At 43.4% G+C, this 26,124-nt stretch overlaps 1 protein-coding gene across 5 annotated transcripts in view; it reads left to right on the plus strand.

Annotated features, from left to right (window-relative positions):
- The window catches only part of LOC140699564 (trafficking protein particle complex subunit 9-like), a 217,174-nt gene that overhangs the window by 143,381 nt on the left and 47,669 nt on the right, over positions 1-26,124 (plus strand). The window contains exon 3 of one of the 5 annotated variants that reach the window (XR_012077749.1): positions 24,309-24,487. The exons of 3 other annotated variants lie outside the window; for them this stretch is intronic. The gene's annotated coding sequence lies outside the window, so the exon portion shown is untranslated. Of the gene's footprint in view, positions 1-1,836; positions 2,058-24,308; positions 24,488-26,124 lie in introns of those variants that run through there. One more of the 5 variants, XR_012077745.1, reaches the window with a different exon arrangement.

Below are 26,124 nucleotides of genomic sequence, written 5' to 3' on the forward strand. Positions count from 1 at the left end.
TGCCTTTACCAATTATTATCTTTGTGTCTTGGGGGAGAAACTGTACTTTTTTGTGTCCAAATTTGATTATCTGTAAATAAGTTCAGTATTTATTTTAAGGTTTCTGTTTTAGAATTGAATGAGCTAATACTCTCATTTATACCTAAAATAGTGATTGCATGGTTCTATGCTGGTGCCTTGGTAGTTGATTACTAAGGGACTCCGCAGTGAGAATGGGGGTGGGGGACTCCGGGGTAATAGAGTTTATATTCCAGGATATGCTTGTAAAAGACTGGATGTGCAGTGGATTTTTAGTAAATATCTACTCCTTTCCTAATCTGCATTGATTGTGTATATATCTTTTTACTAATATATAAACAATTTTTATTGCAATTTAAATATCTTTGTAGTACTTACAATATGTAGCTTTAAAAAATACGTGAAATAAAATGATTTGACTTTTATTTTCTTTTCAATAAGCATAACAAAACAAAAGAAAAAGAAAAAATGTTTGAAGGAGTAGAAATAATTTTATTTCTTGGAATCAGTTCCGTATAATAGGTTTTTTGTTCGTGTTGTTAAACAGCATATAAAACTGATAGGTTGTGACATTCTAGAAATGAGGAAACAGTGGAGACATACTACCTCTAATGCAGTCACTTTGTTACCAAGTCCAAACTCGTTCTGCTTGCTGCATGACAGGCCAATAAATCGGGAGATGAGATGTTGGAGTAAGGAATAGTGACTTTATTTGAAAATCTGGCAGACCCAGAAAATGGCATATTGATATCCAGTAGAACTCTCTTCCCCAAAGCAGAATTCAGTCTCCTTTTATACTAAAAAGCGGCGGGGATGTGGCTGGTTGTTGCAAACTTCTTGCTGTACGAATTGTTTCTCCTTGGAATCCTTTGTTCCTGCAGCTGTCCATGTGGGTCAAATTATGGTGCCCCCGTATAACCTCCAAAGAAAAGAAAGGTTATTCTCTATTTTGCAACTTGCCATCTGTACATAAGTGTAGAAGAGCTAATATCCTTAAAGATCAGAGCCAGGAGAATAGGCCCTCCTGGGTATTTCAGGCTAAAGGCAACATTCTTTTACAAAAGGTGCAAAAACATCAAGTCTGAGCCTAGAAAACAAGGTACAGATTTAAAGTCAGACGAACACATCTAACATGGAGTGAAATTTGTTCTTTTCTATTAGAATTAATTTTTCTACCTCATAAATAATTTTAGTAAGAAACATGAGCAATTTTTAAATTTTTGCTTCTTAATAAATGACTAAAACTACACTTTAGTGAGCAGGGATGCTGTGCGTGCTTTGGGGTCACAGAAAACTCTTGTTGGGGGTGGTCGACCCTGCAACATGTCTGATGCCCCGTGAGTGTTGGTGAGGGTCCCCCTAACCAGGGGCTCTCTTCAGGAACCACCATATGGGCATTGACCTCTGGAGACCTGTATTTCAGCTGCAGGAAAATTTTTCAGATTTTGTGATGGGAAAATCACTCCAGCTGGGGATAATCAGGGAATAAAGGAAGAGGAAAAGGGCTTGAATTAGAGTAGAAGAGAAGGACAGAAGATCAGGGAGCCTGGGGGCTTGGCAGCGGGGCCTCGGGAGAGAGAGTAGCAGAGATATGGAAGTGACCGGCTATGGAACCAGCTCCTGCACCTTTCCCCGCACCCAAGCCACACAGCTCTTAATTGGGCCCAGGAATCTCTCCTGTCTGGATGTCACTCTGGGCAGAACCTTGAGAATCGAAGGTAAGGGGTGGGCAGCACTCACCTAGGGGGTCACTGAGGACTTTGATCAAGTCCTCATTGACATTCCCAGTCATATGCCTTCACCTGTTCTTTATCTCAGGATCTGAGAAGCAGGAGCAAGGAACACAGGGAGAGATCCAGGAAGATATCTGACTGTGTTAAGAGACGACAATCACAGCGACACTGGGAGCGAAAACACTTGTAGCAAAATAAAATAAATTCACAACTATTGCATCAGAGCTGCATGTGTGAGAGAGCCTAAGCCTGTCTCAGAGTGCAGGGGACAAGAGGAAAAGAATGGTAAAATTAACACTGATAATTGAAATTTTGTTAAATAGCCTGCTACAGTTAATTTTATCACGTGAATGTATGCAGGTTTATTTCTATGAGCATTTATAGGTTCACACAACCCCACCAGCCCGTCTTGCCCCCATCGGGGATGGGATTTCTCAAGCACAGTGCCCCTCCTGCTTGCGTGGGCCATGCTGCGGGTCCTCGCCTGGGGCCGCACTGCTACAGGACTACTGAGTCCCCGAGGCACGATCTGGGATACATGACAGGAACATCTGTGCTCTTGGCTGAGTGCCTCCGTTTCACCCTGCTGTGTAAGAATGCCGGTGACTCAGTTAGAAGCATGCATCCAAGCCGTCCTTCCGTGTCATCACCATGTAGAAGCGGTGTCTGAATCTTCTGAATTTCTGCAGAATGCGGTTTGCAGTCACCTTCAACAAGTGAGTGTGTGTCCTCTTTCAAGTGGAGGAATTACTGCCGTTTTCCTGGAACTTACTCACCACTAGTCCATCTGATTTTTCTGTGCTAGGATTCAGTAAGGCCTGCTAATAACTCTGCAGTCAGATCTAGAAACCCTGATGAAGAGGATTATTTATTTTCTTTCTTTAGATGATAGAACTTTATTTTCAAAATTGTGAGTTTTCTGTTCTTGGAGGAATTTTTTCGGGGGTTGGATAAACAACTTTGCTCTTACCATCTTTGTGACCTGTTGCTATATGCGTCTCACCTGTCTTCTGTCACTTGTGAGGCGTTTCCATTTGTGACCCTGTCCTGGTTGTTCATGTAATAAAACATAAAATCTGTAAAAGTACAGTCCCTTTTACTCCGAAGACATTCCACAAATACTCCTTTAATCTCTGTGTGGTTTTAACAAGACACAATCATCAGAACATATACTTGCAGGTTGCCAGTGCAAAATCCCCAAATCAATTGTCTAGCTCAACATCTAAAATTTTTCTAATCTACGTTGGATTTGTATGGATAAGTGAAGTTGTTTGCTAAGAACTCAAGACCAGGTTTATAATACAGGCTGATTTAGCTCAGCAGGTCCTCCCAAGCTGAAGCTCTGCCAGAGGGCGGGGCCAAGGGGAGAGGGCGGGTCCTGCCCTCCCTGAGCTGACAGTTTCATGGCAAAGACCTTCACCAGGTGAAGGAATTGAAGTTTCTTCTAAGAAAATTGGGTCTGAAGATTCCAAAAAGCGTGGGAGTGACACAATCCAATTTGTCTAATGTAGGGAAGAGTGGCTGTGGGGCCACTTGGGAGACTCGTGAGTCCAGGTGGGCAGTGTTGGTGGCTTCCACTTGAGCGGTAGGACAGTCAGTGGGTAAAAGCGAACAGATTGAAGGCATGTTTTGATGGTTAAAATGAAAGGATCAATGCTGTCTGTGAAGGTAGGATGGAGTAAGGCCCAGGTTTCTGGGTGGATTAATGAGTTAAATAATGGTCCTGCTGTGTTCTGAGGACGGAAAGCTGCAGAGGGAGTTCTGGGGGAAAACTGATGAGTTCAGCTGTGGGTAATGTGAAAAGGTATTAGATGTGTGATCTGGGAGCTCTGGTGAGAGCCAGTAGTGAGTAGGGGGCGGGGAGAGAGACTTTCAAATCATTTTGTCTTCTGAACATACATATAAGATTGAGTAATGACATAACCCCTTTATATTCTGGATTTAAAACCCAGTAACATTTTGCTATATAGGCTGCAGGGGTTCTCAATTTTTTAATAGAAATAAAACAAATTGAAACAAAACAGTGGAGTTAATGAACATCTTAGAGTTCATGTGTGTCCTTGTATGTATTTTGATTTCTCATCTGTTTATAAACATAATCTACAAAAAGTTAACTTGCTTAGCATAACTTTTAAATAGAGGGACGTGACACACTCTGTTGGTGGCTCAAGGTGATTTCTTGGGCAAATTATGTAGCCTCTCTGTGCCTTAGTTGCATCTTCTGTGACTGCCCCCGGGCCCCTCATCACAGCTGATTCCCTAGAATAGATGTTGGGAGGGAGGCTGCTGAAGGGAGTAAGAGGTGGCAACTGCTAGGGACACTGAAGAGAGAGACAAAAACAGATTAAAGCCGAGAAACTGAGTGCTAATACACTCAAAGGAGAAAGAATCCCGCAGTGTTTTGAGCCACTTAGCATAAGGGAAACAAAATCACGTGGATCCAAACTCTTGAGCATATGAGTATTGTGGGTGGGAGGGTGTCATCAGAAAAGGGTTGAGAAGAGGCCTTTTGGTTTCCCTTAACGTTTCCAGTAAGGATGGGGCACAGAAGCGAAAACCACCCGCTTCACAGTAGAAAGTGCTGTTTTGTGCAAAACTGACGAAGGTTGGAGACCAGTGATCAGTTGTGCTGGCAAATGAAGAGACTTCTGGATTGGGGCACTTGCTGTGACTTCCAGGTGACCTGCTGGCTGGGGGCTGTGAGGCGGGCAGTAGGTTTGCAGTGTGACCTGGGCATAATCCCTGGCTCTGAGGCCCCTGCAAGTTTCTGCAGCGGCTGCTCTTGCCCTGCGATGGGAGGGCATAAAAGGGCATTGTAGCACACGAGGGCAGGAAGGGGCTGCTTTAAAAGCAGACATGTAGCCTCCTGCAGCTGCAGACCTGCAGGCAGTTTGGTTCATTGTCGTGGAGAGGACTTTGGAGGCCTTAGCGTCGTCTTAAGACTTGTTTTCCCTTGGGGACCGGGTTTGCCTTTGCCTATTAATATTGAAGGTTTGGGCTTCTGGCAAAGCTGTTTTCAGAGATGGGTATATACGTAACATATCGTATAAAATAAAATGTTTTTATTTAATATGTGGGACTTTGCAGTTGTTGGGAACAGCTCTTTTGACCTGGTCTCCACGGAGGACACTAGCGGTCGGCAGAGCGTGCGGGAGGGCAGGCAGCCTGCAGTGCTGCTGCGGGGGGTTCTCCCCAGCATGGTGCTCTGCTGAGTTCACTCTTCTCTGAGTTTGGTTGCCAGAGGAGCAGACAGCATAGTAATGAGTTCTGGTGGGATTGTATAATGACAGGAAGAAAGAGGGAGCCGTAGTTCTTCTGGACTACTACACTCTTTGGGTTCCTGATCCAGTGTGTCCCATTACAGAATTGATGAGTTGTGTCTATTCTGGGACTTGATTGAAATAAACGTGCAGCCTGAATGTTAAGAGTTATGTTTTATTTGTCAGGAGGACTCGAGCCAGGATGACCGCCTCTCGGAACACTCTGAGGGACTGCTCCCAAGAGTAGGGGAGAAGCTAGGATTATATAGGAGCTTTACAACAAAGACCAGGTAGTTAGAACAATAAAACATTGCTTGTTATCTAAAGAAAGCCAGGTATCTCAAGTTCAAGAATTTAGTGCTTTTCAATATATGGGAGGAAGCCAACATTTGGGCTCACTGAATATATTCTTTAGACAAGCACCTAGCTATCTAGGGCCAGTAATCTGTCCTTTCTTATTCTGAGTCTGCTCAGAGGGCACCGTTGTGAGTGGCTGCAGGCCTGTTTTCACTGGGGTGCGGCAGCAGTCGCTGATGACTTGTTTTCAGCATTCTTTGTTTAGTGACATGGTTGCAGTATTTTCATTCACATTGTAGTATTTTCGTTCACAGAAAATTATGATATTACCCTGATTATGGATAATCTGGAACCTTGGAAAGGAACCGAGATGGAATTACTGCAGGTAACTTCTACTTTTATAAGCCGTGTGCAAACATGAACACGGAGGAAGCATACAAAAGGATTCGGTGGTGAATGGGAAGGGTTTCTGCATGTTACAGGAGAAGGCAAGGCAGAATTCCTCTTCTTTGTGGGCAGGGACGTGAGTCCAACTTTCCTTTCTGAAGTGCTTTCTGAGAACTGTTTATGGTAATTAAGGAACATAGACAAACGGTGGCACACATTGCATTTAAGAGCTGGCCGGCTTCAAACTTGGGTATTGGACAGGTGGATTTCATAGGCAAGTGTTCAGGTGGATGGGACAGAGATGGAGCCCAGGCCTGGGGCCATATTCACGTTGAAATCGCCATTACCTCACCATAGCGCCTTGGACTAGAATGTAACCACTCTTAACCTTTTGGTGAATCTGTGAAATGGGCATGATAATATTCGTTACTTCCTGGGATTGTTGTAAGTTCTAAAGGGTATTATAGCACACATGAAACACTTAACACACTGGCACTTAGCAGTTTACACTTTGTGCGGCCACCAAGCTTGGCGTGTGTCAGAGCCGTAAAGGCAGTATTTATCTGTTGAGGATGCACTGGTAGCCCCTTGGCTAGGTTGTGAATTTGGTGATTTCCTTTAATACTTGTAACTCTGTGTTCCATGGGCAGTTATTTTCATAGACAGATGAGGAATCTCAGGGTAAAAAAGACTATGTAATTTGCCCAAAGTCAGACCATAATTTTGGGTGCAGGGGCCTCGGTTCAGCATGGGCCCCTGGGCCTTGTGCCTTCTCCGTTCAGCACCAGAGCCAGATGTGGGCTTGGCTGTTTCCCTGCCCAAAATATCCGGCAGGCCGCAAGACACAACTGGCCCCGTGCTGCTTGAGCAAAATCTCCGGAGGAGAGGCAGTTACAAAAGGGATAAACATAAAAACAGACGACAGCAAACTGTGATCAGCTCTGAGAAGGAAAGGAACACGTCTCGCCCTGCAGAGCTGGGAGCTTTCCCGTCGGGCTGCTCTGGGGGCGTTCATCTCAGCTTAACAAACTCTGCTGCTGCACCAAGGCAGGAAGGCAGGGCGCGTGTGGCCAGATAGACAGGGCCTCGTTGATCTTACTCATTCCCCATTAAGCGACAGCTGTCTCGGGCACTTAACTAATAAACAGATGTTGGCCATAATCATCACGCATTTTGACTGGTAGCTTTATTGGCGCCAATTTTGAGAGGAGGTCATTGAAGCTGGGGAGTTTGCTGCATGCCCGTGATTACCATGGAAATATTCCCACTGGTCTTTCAACCTTGACTGGTGTGGCTGTCATGTCCCGGCCCTGTGAATGGCATCGTGTAGCTTCTCCCAAGTGCCACAAATGACTTACATTGATATGCTTAATTCGTAGGAAATGGTATGCGGTAATAAGGGAAAAGAGGCAGTAAGAAATTGTTTGGAAAACTAGAAAAAAACCTATTCTTTCCCGGCTGGGGGAGCGTACCCTGTATCACCCACCCTAATCACTGCCTGTCACCTCCTTCCTGCCGACTCCATGTTCAGAAGCCACTCTGAGCCTTGGGAGAACATTTTGCCTCATGAAACTTTTGACTAGGTCCCGTGACTTCTCTGTCCCTGGTTAACTCTCTCTTCAAAGCCATGTAAATTTTTTGCAGGCTCCTCCACTCAGATGTAAGAATAGCCTCTTTAAACTTCTTGATGCAGCTCCGTAATGAAGATCTTGCGAAGGAAACATAGCCAAAACCTGGGAGTTATGCACATAGTGACTGCAACCTCAGCACTTTGTTAGTTCAGAATCAGAGGGGTGAGTGACTCAGGAAAGGCTTTTTTAAGGTAACAAGGGGAAAGTGAAAGGACGCAGGCTGTGTGAGAAAGAAACATCTCGGTCATAGCCAGCAAGGCACCTGTGTTCAGGATGGGGTGTGGCGAGTGCAGAGTTCTCACTAAGAAAAGAGTGGTGTGATGGGAGCGAGGACAGTTGGGTACTTTATTGGGGAGGAAAAAAAGTGGGCTGTACATTTCCTTGTTGAACAAGAGGATTGTGACAAGATGTGCTTGTATTTTGGAGAGAAGGGTTTTGTGGGGACAGGCCTAGGAGTACGCTGTATGGCTGGGGAGTCAGCACAACAGAGAAACACAGAGAACCGGGCAGACTCCAAGACCCATGCTGGGGGAGAGGCTGCCTGCAAGCTGGAGCCCTGGAGGCTGCTTCTGTCCCTTAGCTGGGGTCTCAGTCCTCCCTTCACAGACCAGTCCTGTTGATAGAAGAATAAAAAAACGTTGGGCATGAGAAGGGCTGTGTCCCAGGCTTTTGTTGAGTCCCTGGGATGTGCCCCACCAGATTTTGTTCCTTGACTTCATGCAGTAAAGAATTCAAGAGCAAGCCAGTGTTGAGTAAAGGTATATTTATTCAGAGAGATACATTGACAGGCAAGAGAAACTTCACGAGGTGTGGGGGTTTGATGCTCAGATTAGAAGTAGGTACACACTGCACAGACAGAGTGTGGGCCTTCACCAAAGAGGGAAAGAGAGTGGTGACCGCGAGGTGGCGCTGTGTTGCTTGTTTTCTTGGGCTTGGTGGTTTCATATGCTAATAAGTAGAAGGACCAGCCTTAGGGCAAGGGGCTGGGATTTCCTGGGAGTTAGCATTTTCCCACCCTTTGACCTTTTGTGGCTATCATTGGGACTGCCATGTTGCCTGGGGCATGTTATTCACCACGTTACTATTACAATGGGTGTTTACTGAATCTCAAGATCTGCTAGAAGTTAAATCTCTTCATCCTGAGCCTCAAGGCCTTTTGGGGGTTGAATGCTTCACCATTTTGATGTCAATTGCTGTGGCCTTCCTTGAATGGCTGTGCTCTTCCCCCTTCCATCCTGTATCACTGTGATGACACAAAGACAGTAAAGGCTGGGCCCTAACCGTGCTCCTGCATTTAAGGGAGGGAAGTGTGGGGTGGGCTTATGATGACTCTGAGTGGTGAGAAGGATGTTTCAGATTTTCTCACGTGAGACATGGGGATCTGCCAGCAGCCTCCCCAGATTTATCTCACGGGCATTATCCCTTGTGTTGTTATGGAAACAACAGGCCAGCCAAGAAACAAGAATCACACAGAGGGTTGGAGTACTGAGATTTATTACGCTGGCAGGCTCAGAGAGGTTTCTTTTCCAAAGCTCTGAGCACCTCCAAGATGTGCACATGAGGTTTTATAGGATTAATTACAAGTATGGGGCTATTAGCCAATAAGGCTCAAACAACAAAAAGCAAGGAATCAGTACACTGAAGCTTATCAATTTGGAACAGATCCCGTTACTGACAAATGTTGACCTTGGATATTCGGGTTAGCTTATTAGCCCAGTAAACTGACACTAAACTTCAGATTTACCAGGTATCCCAGCAAAACTTAGATCAGTAAACCGACACTTATCACACTTAGATTTGTGACTTAACTTGTTAGACCAGCTGTGGTTTTCCTTCACAGTGTCACTTATCTTTTCTATTTTTCTTTTTTGCTTTTTTTAAGTATTTAATCCAAATTTAATATCAGGGTTCTTTAGGAAAGAAATTTCTCTTTTTCTTTTCTTTGGTGATCTTTTATGGGGGCAGGTAATTAGATGTATTTATGTGTTAGTGGAAGCCCTGGGGCTTGAACCCAGGACCCCGTGCACGCTAAGCACACGCTCTACCACCCGCCCCATCATCTTTTCTTTTTGGTTTAGCTGCCAAGAATCCTACAGCTGAATTTCTAGTCAGCCTTTAACACTTGCCCTGACTTCATGGAATCCATTTTTATGAGTTTATCTCCCCCTGGTTTCATTTAAGTATTGAATATCCATTTTCTCTTCACTCTCAGGTTTGCCTTTTTGTTGTTAAGGTTGTTAAGCTGTTTTTAAAAGAATTGTTTAAATTCTCTTTAGCAAGAGGCTGAATGTGAATAAATATGTAAACAAACAGCACAATTAAATGCTTTTATACATTCTAAGCTGTTTAGTAGTTAGTTAAAACCGAATTGAATATTAAAGTGATAACATTTTAGAAATATTTTTTAATTTTTTAGAAAGATATAGCTGATTTAAAATATGATATTAGTTTCAGGTGTACAATAGATGCTCCATTTATAGTTACTGTAAAACATTGTCTGTATTCCCCGTGTTGTAAGATACATCCCTCTAGCATGTTTACATTTCATGTTGCAGTTTTTATAAGAAAGTTGGGTAACGCAGAGCCTGGGACATGGCTGTGTCTGACCCAGGTTCACGCTCACCCTGCCTGTCAGAGCTCAGGCCTTCACTCCTTTCTGCAGGGGAGAGAGTGGAGGCAGCTCTCATCAGTGCTGGCACCACCCTCTGAGTGGCAGTGACAGCAGTGATTGTGTGTGGAGGTGCAAAGTGTTTTTCCAAGAGCTTTATATGCGTTTCTGAATTTAATAATAAAAGCCCTCCTGTGAGGAAGCGTTTTAAGCTTTTAATGTATAATACATCTTATTTTAATATTGATAGATTTCAAACCACCGGAAAATTTACAGGAGTAGTAAAATAAAAGCTTAGATACAGTTCACCTTAAAGGGCACTATTTGACTTTTTGTGTCTGGCTTTTTAGCATAAAGTTTCAAGGTTCATCGATATTGTAGCCTGAATTAGTACTTTATTCTTTTTGTTTGATAATATCATTTTCCTTTTTTTCGTTTTTGGTCTATTTAAAAATATTTTCATTGAAGTCTAGTCAGTTTATAATTTTGTGTCAGTTTCTTGTGTGCAGCACAACACTTCAGTTAAATAGGAACATACCTGTATTCATTTTCATACTCTTTTTAAACACAAGATACTATAAGATATTAAATATATTCTCCTGTGCTATACAGTATAAACTTGCTGTTTATTTGTTACATACTCAGTATCTGCAAATCTTGAACTCCCAATTTATTCCTTCCCACACCCTCTCCCCTCTGGTAACCATAGTTTGGTATCTATGACTCTGTGTCTGTTTCTGTTACGTAGATAAGTTTATCTTTTTGTTTCTTTCTTTTTTTTTTAGATTCCACATGTGAGCAATCTCATATGGTATTTTCCTTTCTCTTTATAGCTTACTTCACATAGAATGACATTCTCCAGGTCCATTGATGTTGCTACAAATGGCATTATTTTATTATTATTTTATGGCTGAATAGTATTCTATTGGACAAATATGCTACAACCTTTTTATCCAGTCATCTCTCAGTGGACATTTCGGTTGTTTCCATGTCTTGCTATTGTAAATAGTGCTGCTGTGAAGATTGGGGTGTAGGTGTCTTTTTGAATTAGGGTTCCTTCTGGATATATGCCCCAGAGTGGCATTGCTAGTTCATATGGGAGGTCAATTTTTTGTCTTTAGAGGAACATCTATACACTTTTCCACAATGGCTCCACCAAACTGAATTCCCTCCACAGTGTAGGAGTGTTCCCAATTCTCCTCAGCCTCTCCAGTATTTATTGTCAGTGAACTTCTGAATGATGCCTATTCTGACTGGTGAGAGGTGATACTTGATTGCAGTTTTGATTTGCATTTCTCTGATAATGATATTGAACATTTTTTCATGTGGCTACTGGCTATTTGTACGTCTTCATTGGAGAAATGTTTCTTTAGGACTTCTGCCAATTTTTGAATTGATTGTTTGTTTTTTTTCATATTAACTGTAAAAGCTGCTTACATATTCTGGGAATTAAGCCCCTAGCAGTTTCATTTATTGCAAATATTTTCTCCCATTCCATAGGTTGGTTGTCTTTTTGTTTTGTTTACTGTTTCCATAGCTGTGCAAAAGCTTGTAAGTTTAATTAGATCCCTCTTGTATATTTTTGGTTGTTTTTCTATTGCTTGAGTAGACTGATCTAGGAAAACATTGCTGAGATGTATGTCAGATGTTTTGCCTATGGTTGCTTCTAAGAGGTTTATAGTGTCTTGTCTACATGTTTAAGTCTTTAACACATTTTGATTCTTTTTTGTGTATGCTGTGTGGCAGTAGTCTAGCTTCAATGATTTACATGCAGCTGTTCAGTTTTCCCTACACCATTTGCTGAAGAGGCTGTCTTTACTCCATTGTATGTTGTCACCTCCTTTGTCAAAGTTTCAATGACCAAAAATTTGTGGGCCTATTCTTGGTAATTTTGTTTATCCGTTCATTGATGGATGGATATTGTTAGTAATTGTTGGCTACTCTGAATGATACTGCTATGAATATTGATGTGAAATTTTTTATGAGAATATGTTTTCATTCTTTTGGCTGTACATTTGGCCCGCCATATCTGTAGTTTCCACTACATGGATCCAGATGGCTGATTGTAAAGGGACTCGAACATCCTTGGATTATGGTTTCCAGGGTGTGGGGTTCCTAAAACCAACCACCCAAGGGTATTGAGGGATGACTCTACATATAGGAGTGGAATTGCTGAGCCATATAACTCTAAGCTTTTGAGGAAATACCAGACTTCTCCAAAGAAGCTGCACCATTGTCCCTTTCCCCTGGCTGCATATGAGGTTTCTCTGCCTCCTGAATGACATTTGTTATTGTCCATGTTTTGGCTATAACCATCCTAGTGGGTGTAAAATGAGATTTCATTTTGTTCTTGATTTTGCTAGTGATGCTGAGCATCGTTTCATATGCTTATTGGCCGTTTGTATATCTATTTAAATTCATGGTAAATGTAAAAATTGTGTCTATTTCCTTGTATTGTTCAGTTGAAAGCATTCGTTATATATCCTGGATACTACTCTCTTATTAGATACATGCTTTGCAAAATTTTTCTTCTATTCTGCAAACTGTCTTTTCACTATATTTTTTTTAAACATTAAAACAATTCCTTTACAGGGGAGGTAGATAGATGAAATGATTTATTTTATTTTTCTTGCTAAGCACGCCCTCTCTGACTTGAGATAACAATTTCCCCTGTCATTTCACTTTCTTGATGATGTCCTTTGTAATAAAAAGATTTTAATTTTGATGAAGTCCAGTTTATCTGCTTTTTTCTTCTATCACTTGTGCTCTTGGTTTTGTATCTAGGAAACCAAAGCCTATCCTAGGCCCAAAAAGATTTATACTGTGTCTTCTTTTAGAAAGTTTATAAGTTTAATTTTTACATTTCTGTCTGTGATCTGTTTTGAATTAATTTTATTTGTTATATAAAATATGGGTGTTCAGATTCCAGATTGATTCTTTTGCCTGCAGATACCCAGCTGTCCCTGCACCATTTGTTGAATAGACTATTCTTTCAATGGAGTGTTTTTGGCCCCCAGTTGGAAAACTGTTTGTAAATGAAAGTTTTCCCCGTGGGTTTTTATTGTGTCTCTTAAATTTATTTATCCAAACTTATGCCAGTTTCATACTGACTTAGTGCTATAGAATTTTAGTACACTTTAAAGTGAGTCCTCCAACTTTACTCTTCTTTTTCAAGGTTGTTTTTGCTGTCCTGGGCCCCTTGCACGTCCATATGAATTTTGGGTTCAGTTTTTCAATTTTTGCAAAGACGTTAGCTGGAATTTTGATAGGGATTCCACTGAATATATAGATCATTTTGAGGAGTCTTAACATTTTTAATAATATTGTCAATCATTCCATGAAAATGGAATGTCTTCCATATATGTAGATCTTTTAAAATTTATTTTGGTAATACTTCAAAAATTTCAATGTACAAATCTTGTAAATTTTTGTTAAATGTATCTCTCACTTTATTCTTAATGCTGTTGTAAATGGAAAGGCTGAGTTTCTTATGGGTGGTACTATATATCAATCTTCTTATTTCTAGAATTCCTTCACAGCAAATACCCTAGGTATATATTTGCTACATAAATCTATCCACAACTATTCCACGCCCCGTGTTATAAGAAACCAAGACCCAAGGTAAGCTACTTGAAAACACCTATGTGGAAGTGAGAAATGAGACCCATGGGTGGGGCTTTTGCAGATGATACAGAGAGCTTATTCAGAATGGCTTCTTCTTAATTCCTTTTAAACAACCCTTTCAGTGTATTTAGTCAGATACATTAAGATTATGCCCTTTTGATGTGTGGAGTAGCTAAGACTATAATTTTCAAATAAATTCTAGTGAGAGTGTTGTACTTGAAACCTAATTTGCATCAATCTTTGAAGATTTATATTTCAGGAGATTTGACTAAAGAACACCTATCTTTATTCTGTAACGAGGACTAAATGCTCAAGCAACATGTAAGAGTTTGAGCAAACTGCCCCCGCCCCGTAGTGCTGGGTAGCTGCAGCTGTAAATGGAGTCAGCGCTTACCTCTCCCAGTACGCTAGTGCTGATCTTCTCAAAGTGGTTCGTCCAACAGTTTGTCAGTAGTCTGTTGGACAAAGTCATAAAACATTGATTGAAGGTTGCTAGAATGCAATATATTCTTACTAATATTAAGTAAGCACACATTGAGTGCTTACTGTATGATGGAATTGTCCCTCAGTCTCACATGAATATTATTTCTCTTAAAACCTCATATATTTCCTTGTTATTCTCACTTTACAGATAAGGAGACTGAGAATTAGGTCTTCTCTCTTTTGGGGGGAGCTCATTATCAATGATGGGAAGTTGTAAGGAAAAAGATATTGATTCATCATGAGAAAACATTTTTGTGAGAGTCAGCAATGAAGATGAACACTGAAGAATGTGATCATTGTTCGAGTGAGACAAGCCCTGGGTTGTGAGGAGTCAGCATCCCTGTCCTGGACACGGCACGTGTAGAGCTGCGTGGTGGGTGAGGCAGCGCGGCCACGCAGGGAACGCGGATGCTGGGGTCTTAGGCTGTGCTCAAGCCCGGTGGGGCTTTCTCCTAAGGGCAGTGCACCATCATTGACAGATTTTAAGTAGGAGAGTGGGGTGCTCTCGTAGTTCACATTTGTCTTGTAGAATGCTTGGAAACATTTAGAAGGCTTGGCAGGAGGTGATGTGATGAGTCAGAGTAGGGTGGCTGTGAGGTGTAGCAGTGTTCAATTTTCAAGTGGTTTTCAGGCCCAGGGTTGTGGCTTAGTAGCCGTGTCAGTTTGAATGACACACGCAAGGAATTGAAACAATTTATCTAATCAATTGAAGCAGTGATGTACCCAATTCCCAGGACTGTTGTGGAGATCCAGAGAGATACACTGTGCAGTGTGCAGCGTGGTCTCCAACACAGAGTCAGTGCTGAGTGAGTGCCAGTGAGTATCTGGTAGGTCAGTTGAGGGTGGTGGTACTCTGTGACTGAGGATATCTGGTCCCTGAAGGAGGGGTCCATTCACATCTGTGAGTAATGGGCCTGAGTTGGGAGACGCAGGGAGACCTTACCCCCCGACCAGAGGCCCTGGGCAGGACGGCTATGGGAGGAGCACCGTGAAGTCAGCTCTTTGCAGGTTGAGTTGGGAGTGCCCTTGAGATATCTAGGCAGAGTCACGAGCTTAAATAGGAGGTCTGGGCCCAGGCTGTGCATTTTCCTAAAATCTCAACTCCTGAGGACGCCGAAGTATTGATCACTGAAAGTGAAGTCATACTTTAAAGCACAAATGAATAGTAGTATCATCACTGTCAACAAAGCTCACGTCTATTTATTCATCACTCACTTTGCTAATTGGGTACTTACACAGCTCACTTCACCCTCCTCCCGTGGGCTCCGGCTCCACAGAGAAGAGCTGGTGTGTCTCCTTCTTTTCCAGAAGAAGACACATTTAGCTTGTAGCCTTCTGTACCTTGCCAGACTTAGGATATTAGTGTGTTGGTTTAATTGTATTTTCTGTTGGCCATGTCCTGACAGGAGAGAAATTTTACCTCATGGTCATGTTTCAATTAGCTGTTACTGAGACTTGCTGATCTGATACATAGTGTATGTATTATATTAACTTTGTAGAGTAGTTACCATTTTTCTGTCTTTGCCCTTTAATTTTGTTTGCCCCTTCAGTGTTATATCCTTTTTGGGGCCTTACTTTTTTTTAATTAAATAATGTCTGTTAGCAGTTAAGAAAACAAAAGCAAAGAAAAAATGCACATGAGAGCTAAATTTAGAAAATGTCTAGTGTGTTTTCTGTCTCGGCAATGGAGGGTTGTAGAACCTCTTGGAAACCTTCATTAGACAAGTTTCTTAAAATGCTGATTGAGAAATAAAACCTTCCTTCCTCATCTTTCAAGCTGCACAACTAATTGTCAAGAAAGGGGAAATCCTCAGAAACCAAGACAAACGAGAAAACAGGGATTCTGGGAGATAAGTGATCGTTAGAATCCGTGGTGTGCTGGTTGGCTCCTGAACTGATTTTCAGTTGCCTTGACAGGAGGGCAGGAGGTTAGCCCCAGGCCTCTCACATTAGGAGTTGGATGGGTGATCATATAATGGGCCTAGCCCATCCTGAGAATCTTGGTTTATTAAAGGGTGAAAGGGGAAAAAAAAAATTCCTCAAGACAAGAAAGTAAGGAAAGTCAATTTTGTTGGAAGAGGGGAAAAATAACAAATCCAAAATAAGGATATAGTTTAAAGCTGTTCTGGCATGAGAGTGACCACAAACTCCTGGCAGAAAAGCACAGCTACTCCTTGATTGATAAGTTGTGTTTTGAATGAATCAGTGAACAGCTATTCCAAAAAAGGCCTCCAGAGTCTTGTGGATCAAGATACTGGACAGCAAACACCTCTCTTCCAAGGTCTCATTCAAATAACCAGAATGGTTTTAAAGGAAAGTAGCAATAATCTGAGTTCTATTTATTGACATTACTATATGCTAAGAATTCAGAGGTGACTATGTAGTTTTCTCCTCTTTTATGGACCTTACTTTCTCTTTGGGGAGACAAAATGGCATAGTTGGGTATCTTGGTGGAGGGAGGTGTTAGTCTGTTGCAATTAGCCAGGAGAGGAGATTAAGAAAACAGTGAAGGGTGGGTGAACATTTTAGCAGAGGACAGTCTTGTTCACTTGGCTTTTAATTACAGGCTCAATGAGCTGTCCCTGGAGGGAATAGATCTTACGGAGGATGGACTTAGCTCAGGCCTCTTTGGAATGGACAAGTGAACCTGGAGTAAGACAGTCAAATCTGTGCAGACATTAAAGTTCACTTGAACGTGCTCCATCCCTGAGCCAAAGATAGGACAAATATGCAGCACTTCTTGAGGACAGAGGAGTGGTTTTTAAGGTTCTTCAAGAATGAATCTCAGGGAACCGAGATGGCCAGTTGTCAAACTGAGACTTTGCTCTTTGAACGGTGTACCCATCAAGGGTATTGGCCTTTTATATGTTTCCATTTGTCTTTAATACATGTCTGTTGATGAGGACGTGGGCACAGGTGTTTGACACCTTGTCGAGGCGATTTTGGATACCTGCCTAGAAGCACGGGCACAGTTGCCGCTGCGTCATACATCTTGCAGCCCATCCCTTTCCCCAGCTCCATAATCACGGCAGAGTGGTTCCTTGTTGACCTGTCCATCTCCTCTGTGACATCATAACCCATGAAAAGACCGGAGCATATTAACTTGGCTTTGTTAAAGTCAAAGGTACAGATCAAATATGGAGTCAGATTTGTTCTTTCCTATTTCAGTAGTGCCATGGAGAAGGCAGTTTGGGCAGCTTTTTGTAGTGTCCTGGAGGCTTTCTCTCTCAGCTTCTGGGCGCCTCTGTTGAAAACCCTTCATAGCTGTCTGGCCTGCTGGAAAAGCACTCTGCCTGTTTTACCCTGAAGATGTGTTCTGTTTATAAACTCATCTCTACTCCTTGGAAAACAACTCAAGAAAAACTCAGTTGGTTTTTCACCAGCCATGGGCAGGGGTGAGATAAACCGTGTTATTATTTCATAAAATAATAGTAATAATAGTAATATTAATAGTAGTAGCAGTAGTAGTAGTAATAATAATAATAATAATTATTATATTAAAAGAATTCTTAAAACACGACTGCACATTGGAGAGAGTCAATAAATGCTTTCTGGCTTAAATCAAAAGTGATGACTCAGTGATTCCATGGCTGCTGTATTTGCTATGCTAGTTACTCCTTTGTTCCATTACACATTTTTTTTTAACTGAAAAAGAAATACAAGCAAATGGTTAAAAAAAACTCAAACAGAGCACAAAAATACACAAGTGAAAGAAGTTTTCCCTAATCTTCTGTTCTTTCAGCCCTCTCTGGAGATGCCACTGTTTGCTATCCTTTGGGTGCTGTTCCAGATATGTTTTGCACATTCCCACATATGTATGTAAATTCCTTTAAAATTTTAGTTATTTTTAACTTAAACGGATTTAAATCCTCAAGTGGCTTCTGGCCGGGTAATAGAACAGAACAAATCTGACTCCATATTAGATCTGTTCCTTTGAATTTAACCCTATGCTCTGTCTCCTAGGCTTCATCTTGCTTGTAATCAATGTTGCCTGGAGCCTGAAATAAACAGGAGATCCTATTCTGAAGCCTCTGACCTTTAAGGATATTTAACACTTTTTCATTCATTAAAAGATAGCAAATTACAGAATAGAAAATAACGTTTGTTTAGTTGGAGGTTTGCAGGGATCTGACCCACGCAGATAGCTGCAAGAAGAAAGGATTCTAACAAGAAGGAATTCCTACACTAAGAAGTTTGCAACAACCAAGCACACAGGAAAGGAGCCTGAATTGTGACTTGGGGAGATGGTTTTCCAGGACATTAGTTTGCCATCTAGGTCTACAGAAACTTGCTATTCCGTGCCCCAACATCTGGTCTCCCAACTTATTGTCCTGTCCTGCACTGAGGAGAAATAATTTCGACTTGGTAACACTCCTATCTACCTAGAAAGCTGGGCACTGGAGCTGAGTGTTATGGAAACAGGCCAGCCAAGAAAAGCACCAATCGGGGTGTTGGGTGTACTCAGAAGTATTATGCCGGTGGGCTCAGAGGGGCTCCTGCTCCGAAGTTCTGAGCATCTCCAAGACGTGCACATGAGGTTTTAAAGGCTTAATTACAAGTAAGGGGGAATTAGCCAATAAGGCTCAAAGAACAAAAAGCAAGGAATCAGTACACTGGAGCTTATCAATTTGTAGTAGATCACATTACTGACACTTGTTGAGCTTGGAATTACGAGTTAGGTTGTTAGCCCAATAAACTGACACTAAACTTCAGATATATGAGATAGCCCAGCAGAATTTAGATCAGTAAACCGACACTAATCACACTTAGATTTGTGACTTAGCTTGTTAGCCCAGCTGGACTTTTCCTTCACATGAGGACAGCTCTCCCACACCCAGGGAACCACTGCGAGCCCTTGATGTTTCCACTAGGGTTGGGTATGGTTTACCCAGGAGGGATGGGGACTATGCACCAACACTCAGGCAGTCTGCTCTGTCTGGGGCTCTGATCTTGTACCATCCCGCTCCCCGCCAGCCCAACACCTGGGACAGTGGAGCTAAGGCAGTGATCCTGCCTGCCTGTTTCCCAGCGTGTAAAAGGGGATTATGTACCTTTCCCAAGGTAGTTCTGAACGACAACACCTGCGGGTGCTTGGTTCTCAGAGCAAGAGAAAAACCAGGTCCGCGTGGGGGCAATGGGTGTGATCCCCATAGGGTTTCTGCAGAAGCATCCGATGGAGGGCTGGATCAGGGAGGTAAAACTTGAGCTGCGGGACTTGAAGGGTTACAGAAGGGTACAGAGGCAGGTCTGCCGCCTAGGGGTGCCCCAGAGGTAAAGCTTTTTCTCTCCAACTCCGCTAAGACCCTCCCCTCTCCAGATCCCTCCCTACTCTCTGCTCATCGTGTCCATCTGTATCTCTCCAATTTTCCCGTCCTCTCCACCCGCTCCCATCTTCTCCCTCCCTCCCTGTCCCACCTTCTCTCACAGAACCCAGAGAGGATCGCTGGCCCTCCTGCGCATGCGCAGTCAGTGCCAAGTGGTCCGCTGGTTGGAAGCTCCATATCCTAGCCGGGGATCGGGCCCAAAGGTTTCTCAACTCTGTCGCCCGGTAGGCCTTTGGTTCCTGTCTGGGGCCGGGGCCTCTGGCTGTGGAAGTGCAAAGTGGGGGGCTCCCGGAAAAGTGCTCAGGCGGTTGCGGGAGGGCGGTCCGCCTGTCACAGTCCCCAAGGGCGCCAGTCAGCCCGTGTTCAGATGAATTGCTCAGGCCAGACCCCTCTACCCGCGCCACCTGCCCCGGCGCCCCGGCCACAGCTGCCAAGGGCCAGGTGTGCACCTGCCACCTCTCACCCAGCCGGGATCCCCTCAGTCCGCGGCTGGCGTCCCCTTCCCCTCTCCCGCCCGCGAGTCCTCTCCTCCCTGGCTTCCTCTCCTTGGCCGCCGGCCCGTTCACGCCCCTGGGAGGGCTGTGTCCGGGCGGGCGGGGACTGCGGACTCTGACGGGGCGGGGGGCTGGGGCTGGGGCTGGGGCTGGCCTCCGAGCAGGGCTGCAGCCCCCGTCCCTCCCCTTTCCCTCCCCCCCGGGGCAGCCCTCCTCTCCCTTTCCGGCTCCCGGAGGACCAGCTCAGTGGCGCGGGCACTGCTCCCTGGGCTGAGAGCCTCAGGCTGTAACGCCCTGCTTCTCCAGTTGGAGTCGGGAAAAGGGAGCCTCAGTGCTGAGCGAGCTTCTGTCTCCTCCCTCAGTTTTTCTGCTGCAGGTAAGTACCTTGAACACTTTCAGGTGTTATCATGGCTGTGCTTGTTGATGTCACGTGTTTTTATAGTGAGAGTGATTACAGTGGTGAAAGCAGGGCTTGGTTCTGTTAAAAATGAGCTGAAGGCATGAGGCTGTGACATCCTCCTTCCTTCCCTCTCCCAGGGTGAAAGGAGTGATCCTCGATTTTAAAAAGATAGTTACAGTCCCTAACTAGCCCAGCCCAGCTAGTGTGTGTTAAGAGGAACAGCACCACCAGAGGCCTTGGAGACCCAGGGATATTGCAGTCCTAAAGAGCTCCTGGCACTGTTTGGTTTGTTTTGGTTTTTTGTTTTTCTTAAATTGTGTGATAGACTAGTGGTATAAACAGAAAAATAATTGTCAAGAAATATTTCTTCATGTAACAGTGTTATTGTGATATAGTTCACACACCATGAATTCCATCCATTTAAATGGTACAATTCCGCAGCTTTTAGCATATTCACAGTGGTGCAACCATTATTATTCCAGAACGTTTTCATCACTTCATAAAGACCAGTAGAAATGAATGACCTATCCACCCCTCCCCAGTGGTGGTTCTAAAGAAATTTCTTGGCTATTCCTGATCATAAATTAACTTGTTACATTCCAAGAAAAATCTGGTAGGAATTCTAATCAGAATTGCAATGAATCTGTCTATCAAACCTGGAAGAATTAATGTCTTTATGGCATAAACTTCTTCTACCCATGAATATATCTGGGACCCTATCTTTTCATCTGTCCAGTGCCTGGCCCATGGGAAGTCCTCACTACTTGTTGTACTTGTGAATGATGAGATTCTATACATCGTTAGTTGCAACTGTAGCCTTTCACAGAAGAGAAAAGTAACCTCAGGGAAGCAAGTGACTCTCTGATGGTCAGAAAGAGTGACAGCCAGTGCTGAAGTGATCTAGTGGACTTGGTGCTTGCAACCAGAATTCTCCACCACATACAGTTAAGGGGATTAGAGTGTTCTTTTTTTTTTCTTAATGGCGTTGCTTTTATTTTTACTTATTTTTTTAAATTATTTTTTATTTAAGTGTAGTCAATTTACAATGTTAGTTTCAGGTGTACAGCAGAGATTCAGTTATAAACATATGCATATGTATATATATATGTTTTTGATTGTTTTTAGTATAACTCATTACAAGGAATTGAATATAGTTCCCTGTGTTATACAGCAGGTCCTTGTCATTTATTTTATATTTACTAATTTGTATCTGTTAATCCCCCCTTTCCTGCCTGCTAAACACAGTTTACTTTCTATGTTCATGAGTCCATTTATAGGAGCACCGTTTTTCCTAGTAATATATGCTCTTTGGCTGCTTTCAGTTTCAGTAATTCCATCTTATCTGTGGGTGCTTTTATTCTGGTGGCCTTTATGTGGTTTGCACATGTGGTAATAGAGATCTGTATTTGGGAGAAATTCAGGCCTCTGTAGTCCCTGGTACAGAGTGCCCACTGAATTGATGCTTGAACTGGGAAAAAGGCACAGTAAATTTTGGAATTTCAACTATGGTTGAGAATTCCAGGGTTCTATAACCTGTTTAGACAACCTTAATATTGGCTGCACCCATACTGGGTAATTTGGTGGAAATTCATGGTATGGTGGTGTAGAGACAGGGCCTTGTATGCTTCTTCTCTTTCTGTTTTATTACACTCATTCTCCTGGGCCTCCCAGATCCACCCCCAGAAGTGCCCAGGGCTGGCTTGGTGCTGCGCTGAGGCAATATTTGTTAATAAGGCCCTTTCCTCTTCTCATCTGAGCCTCCGGTTCTTTCTCTGCACAATGAGGGCTAAGACTTGATAAGTAAGACTTTTAAAGCCATGTTTCCTTTGAGAAACAGAAAATGCAAATCTCTCCTCTCAGCCCAACCCTTTAGATTTTGATAAGTCCTCCAAGGAGTGACATAGCTCTTTGTGGAAAATGAATGTGATTGTGATCCCAGGTGAAACAGAAAAGACTCTTCAGAGATTGATTGCAGGGAGAGGGCAGGAAAGCGGCATTATGTCACACTTTCTAGTGTGAGATCTGGAGCAGGGGCTTGGATTTAAATACGGTGACTGACGTGGCCTCTCTCTAATCTTGTAGAATGTGATAAACTTCTCTACCTCAGTTTCTTGATGTGTCAAGTAGGGGTGATAATATTTTAAGGCTTTTGTGAAACATTATACACATAAGCCATTTGTGTCTCGGTAGAAACCAGACCTGCTAGGGATTCAGGGATTGGTTTTAAAAAATCTTGTCCATAGCAGACTGTCTGTGTGTATTTTAAGTTCCTGGAGGGTGAGGGTGGGTCTATAGCCCATCGTGGGACAGGTGGCCCATAGTTCTCTGTGCCCCAGATTACCCCTTCCTCCCCAGTCCTCTTCCTCAGTCCAGGATGAAGTTCCCTTGTAGATTTACTCAGAGGTCTTGTGGAAATAGCTTTTCATTTTATTGTTTCACCAAGAAATTCTGCCATCATGATCTCTTTGGTCAGGCTTTGAAGGGCTGCCATCATGATATCTAGTAAGAATTCTATGGAATTGGGAGTTTCTATTTAATGAAAAGGAAAAAAAATTACAAATAGAAAATTAGAACAAGGGTGGTTTCAGGGGCTCTTTGAAATGGACACCATTAGCTTTGTTAGCTTCAGGTGCTGTGGCCTGTTGCCATGAGGACCCATTCTCTTGCTCTGAAGTTGGAGGTACCAGTGGGTTCAGTGGGAATGATAACTGAGTGTATCTCATGGGCTGGGCATTGACCTATTTGTACTGTGTGTTCCTAATTTGACACAGTGAGCTTACCTAACCTCAATAACCTCTTTAAAAAATTAGACTTCTTATTTTGAGATGTAATGTAGATTCCCATGTGGTAGTAAGAGATTATATGGAGAGGGCATATGGACCCTTTGCCCAGGTTTCTTAACGGTTCCATCTTGCAGTGTTGGGGTACAATTCATTACTGGCTCACTAACAATTTGAGGTTTGTGTTATTGCCCTCATTTCTATTCATGATTAAACTGGGGCTTAGAGAAGCACACAGGCCTACCCAGGTCACCCATTTTGTTAGTGCAGAGTCGGGTGAACGTGGGCTTGGGATTTCCAGGCAGTACCATTATGATGGTCTGTGGCAGGGAGCAGCATTCACTTGCTTGTTTATTCATTCATTCAACAAACATTTATTGAGTAAACTCTGTGGGTCATATGCTTTCTTTGGCTTATCTGATTATTCATCACTACTGAGAATCAGGCAATGTTTATATTTTTTAATCTGAGAAAATTAGCTCTGAGAGGTTATAACCCCCCCAAAGGAAGTATAGCTCCTTAAGGAGGGATAGTACATTTGTACAGTCACCTCTTTTTATGCAGGTGGTACCCTAGACATTTTACATTTGCAAACATCCGTAATTCAGATATATTCTTGTAAGGCAAGGATTTTTTTTTTAATTGAAGTATAGTCAAGTTTACAATGTTGTGTCAATTGCAAGGTGTTTTTTGACTTTTGAATTAAAAAATACTTTTTCAGGAGGGTAATTAGGTGTATTTATTTGTTTCATTTTTTAAAATGAGGTACTGGGTTTTGAACCCAGGACCTCGTACATGGTAAACATGTGCTGTACCACTGAACTGTATCCTCTTCCCCTAGGCAAGTTTTCTTATCCATTATTATGAAGCTTAGGGGTTCAAATAATTTGGATAGAAATCCAGATCTTTTAATCCTACTGTGGTCCTTTTCTTTATATTCTGCTGAAGGGGTTTGGGGAAAGCATTTTCTTTGTTCATTTTTTATTCAGCATTTTTGAGCAGTGACTTTGCATCAGGGCCTTGCTAGGTGCTTGGAAATAGAAAATAAGAAATGACCCTTCTCTGCAGAGGCAGGAAGCCTAGACCAAAAGCTGGGTAATATGATCTGAGATACATTAGCCATGTGCAGACTCTGAGGACAAACTGTACCCCCGGATTTGCTTTGGCTTCCCTTGCCTTCTGGCTGGTACACACCAGGTCACAGCAACCCAGATGGGCCCGTAGCACACAGCAGATTATGTACCTCCATCTCCTCACCCCTCTCGGCAGGGCCAGCAACATGAGCATCCCTGACTACGTGCAGTGTGCTGAGGACCACCAGACACTTCCCATTGTGGTCCAACCAATGGAGATCATCTCAGAGGAGAATTTCTTTTGCATCTATCAGCTACTCACCTCAGTGAGCCATATCAGCCCATGCGGCTCCCAGTGGACATTCTGTATCCACTACAGGCAACACTATGTGCCTGAGAATGGGTGGAGCGTCTTCCAGACACACCGCAAAGTCGTGGGCCTTGTCACCATTACCAACTGTCTCTCTGCCAAGGCCTTGGAGAAGCTGCACGTGCAGAGGGGCTGTATGGCACCGGGCTTAATGACCCTCAGCTCTTTGTCTTTGTGCTGCATGGGGAGGTAGCCGAGCAGCCGTTCACCGACGTGTCCTTCAATCTACGAGGACTGCAGGGTGGTGGAGAAGAGGATCGAGGACTTCACTGACTCACTCTTCATCTTGCTCAAGTCCAAGTGGCTGGATGGTGGCCACAAGAATTTTGGGGCAAGATTCCCCTCATCTGCATCCCTTTTGAGAAGGAGACACAGACAGCAGGTAAGTTTACCTGGAGGCCAGCCCACCCTGGCTGTGTGCCGGATTTCTTCCCTACATCCAGAAAGGGATCAGCAAGGAAGAAGTCTGTCTTGTAGCCAAGGGGGGAGGGAGGTGCAGCCCGCCGGTTTACAGACATTTCAAAGTGAATCCGCCTTTGTTTCAGAGAGATCCTTTTAGGGTTAGTGTGGACACTTACTCCCGCTTTACAGCCAGGACCATGGTGGGAACCCTGGAGTTGCTGTCCAATAAATTAGCCAAAGCCACTGCTGCTAGGAGCACTGGGGAGGTGGCTGGACTGAGCTGAGATATGCTGTAGGTCAAATGCACATCAGACGCTGAGGCTTGTCTAGCAAAAGTATATAAACTATCTCTTTACTTCCTACATTGATTACATGTCAAAATGATAGTATTTTGCATACAGTTGATTAAGTAAGATCTGTTCTTATAATCAGTTTCTAGTATTTGTTTTTTGTTTGTTGGTTTGTTTCTTTGTTTACTATTTTAAACGTGGCAACTGGGAAACTTTCTTTACATGGCTCTCATTTCATTTCTGTTGGGCAGCCTGTCCTGGGACAGTCTCATCCCTTTGCTTTTGGATGAGATGCTTAACCCCGAGAGGCGGAACGAGGCGCTGGTTGAGCTGGGGCTGGAGCCGGTGTCTCCTGCCTCCCAGACCCAGCACCTGTTAGGCTCAGGCCCTCTCTTCTTGCCCGACAGCCACCATGCCAAGTTAGGACATCAGAAACACCGCCAGGGACTTCCGAATGAACTCCTTATGCAGGGAAAGGCGTATCACGGTGTATGGGACAGAGCAGGGAAATGTTCATTCTCAGTTTGTCCCTGTGATTAAGTCAAAGGCCCCACTTTGCCTCGGAAGTACAGACGAGCTCTTTTGGGCTGCCTACCCCCCCACCTTCTGCTCTGTTTCCCAGTGTATCTATCGTGCTGTCCCTCGGGCAGAAGAGGGTGAGATGTCTTTGCCGAGAAGTGGTCCCCCTTTGCTGGGGAGAGTTAGGGAGGCTGTGTCCCCCCGTCCTACGGCCTCTGTCCTTGAGTCTGGAGAGGGCTCATGGTGGTCCCACAGGTGACGGTCGGAGAACCTGGCACATGCTGCTGGGCCCGCCGTGAAGGCAGTGCTCTGTGATTCTTGAGCTTACCTAAGATCAGATCCTACTTTCTGGTTGTTGGTAAGTTGGAGGAGAAGATGTTAGAGAATTGATAAAAAGAATGTCTAGACCAGCCCTGTGAGTGAGAAGAGAA

Source organism: Vicugna pacos, chromosome 11 (genome assembly GCF_048564905.1).
Source record: "Vicugna pacos chromosome 11, VicPac4, whole genome shotgun sequence".
In the NCBI taxonomy this organism is placed as follows: Eukaryota; Metazoa; Chordata; class Mammalia; order Artiodactyla; family Camelidae; genus Vicugna; species Vicugna pacos.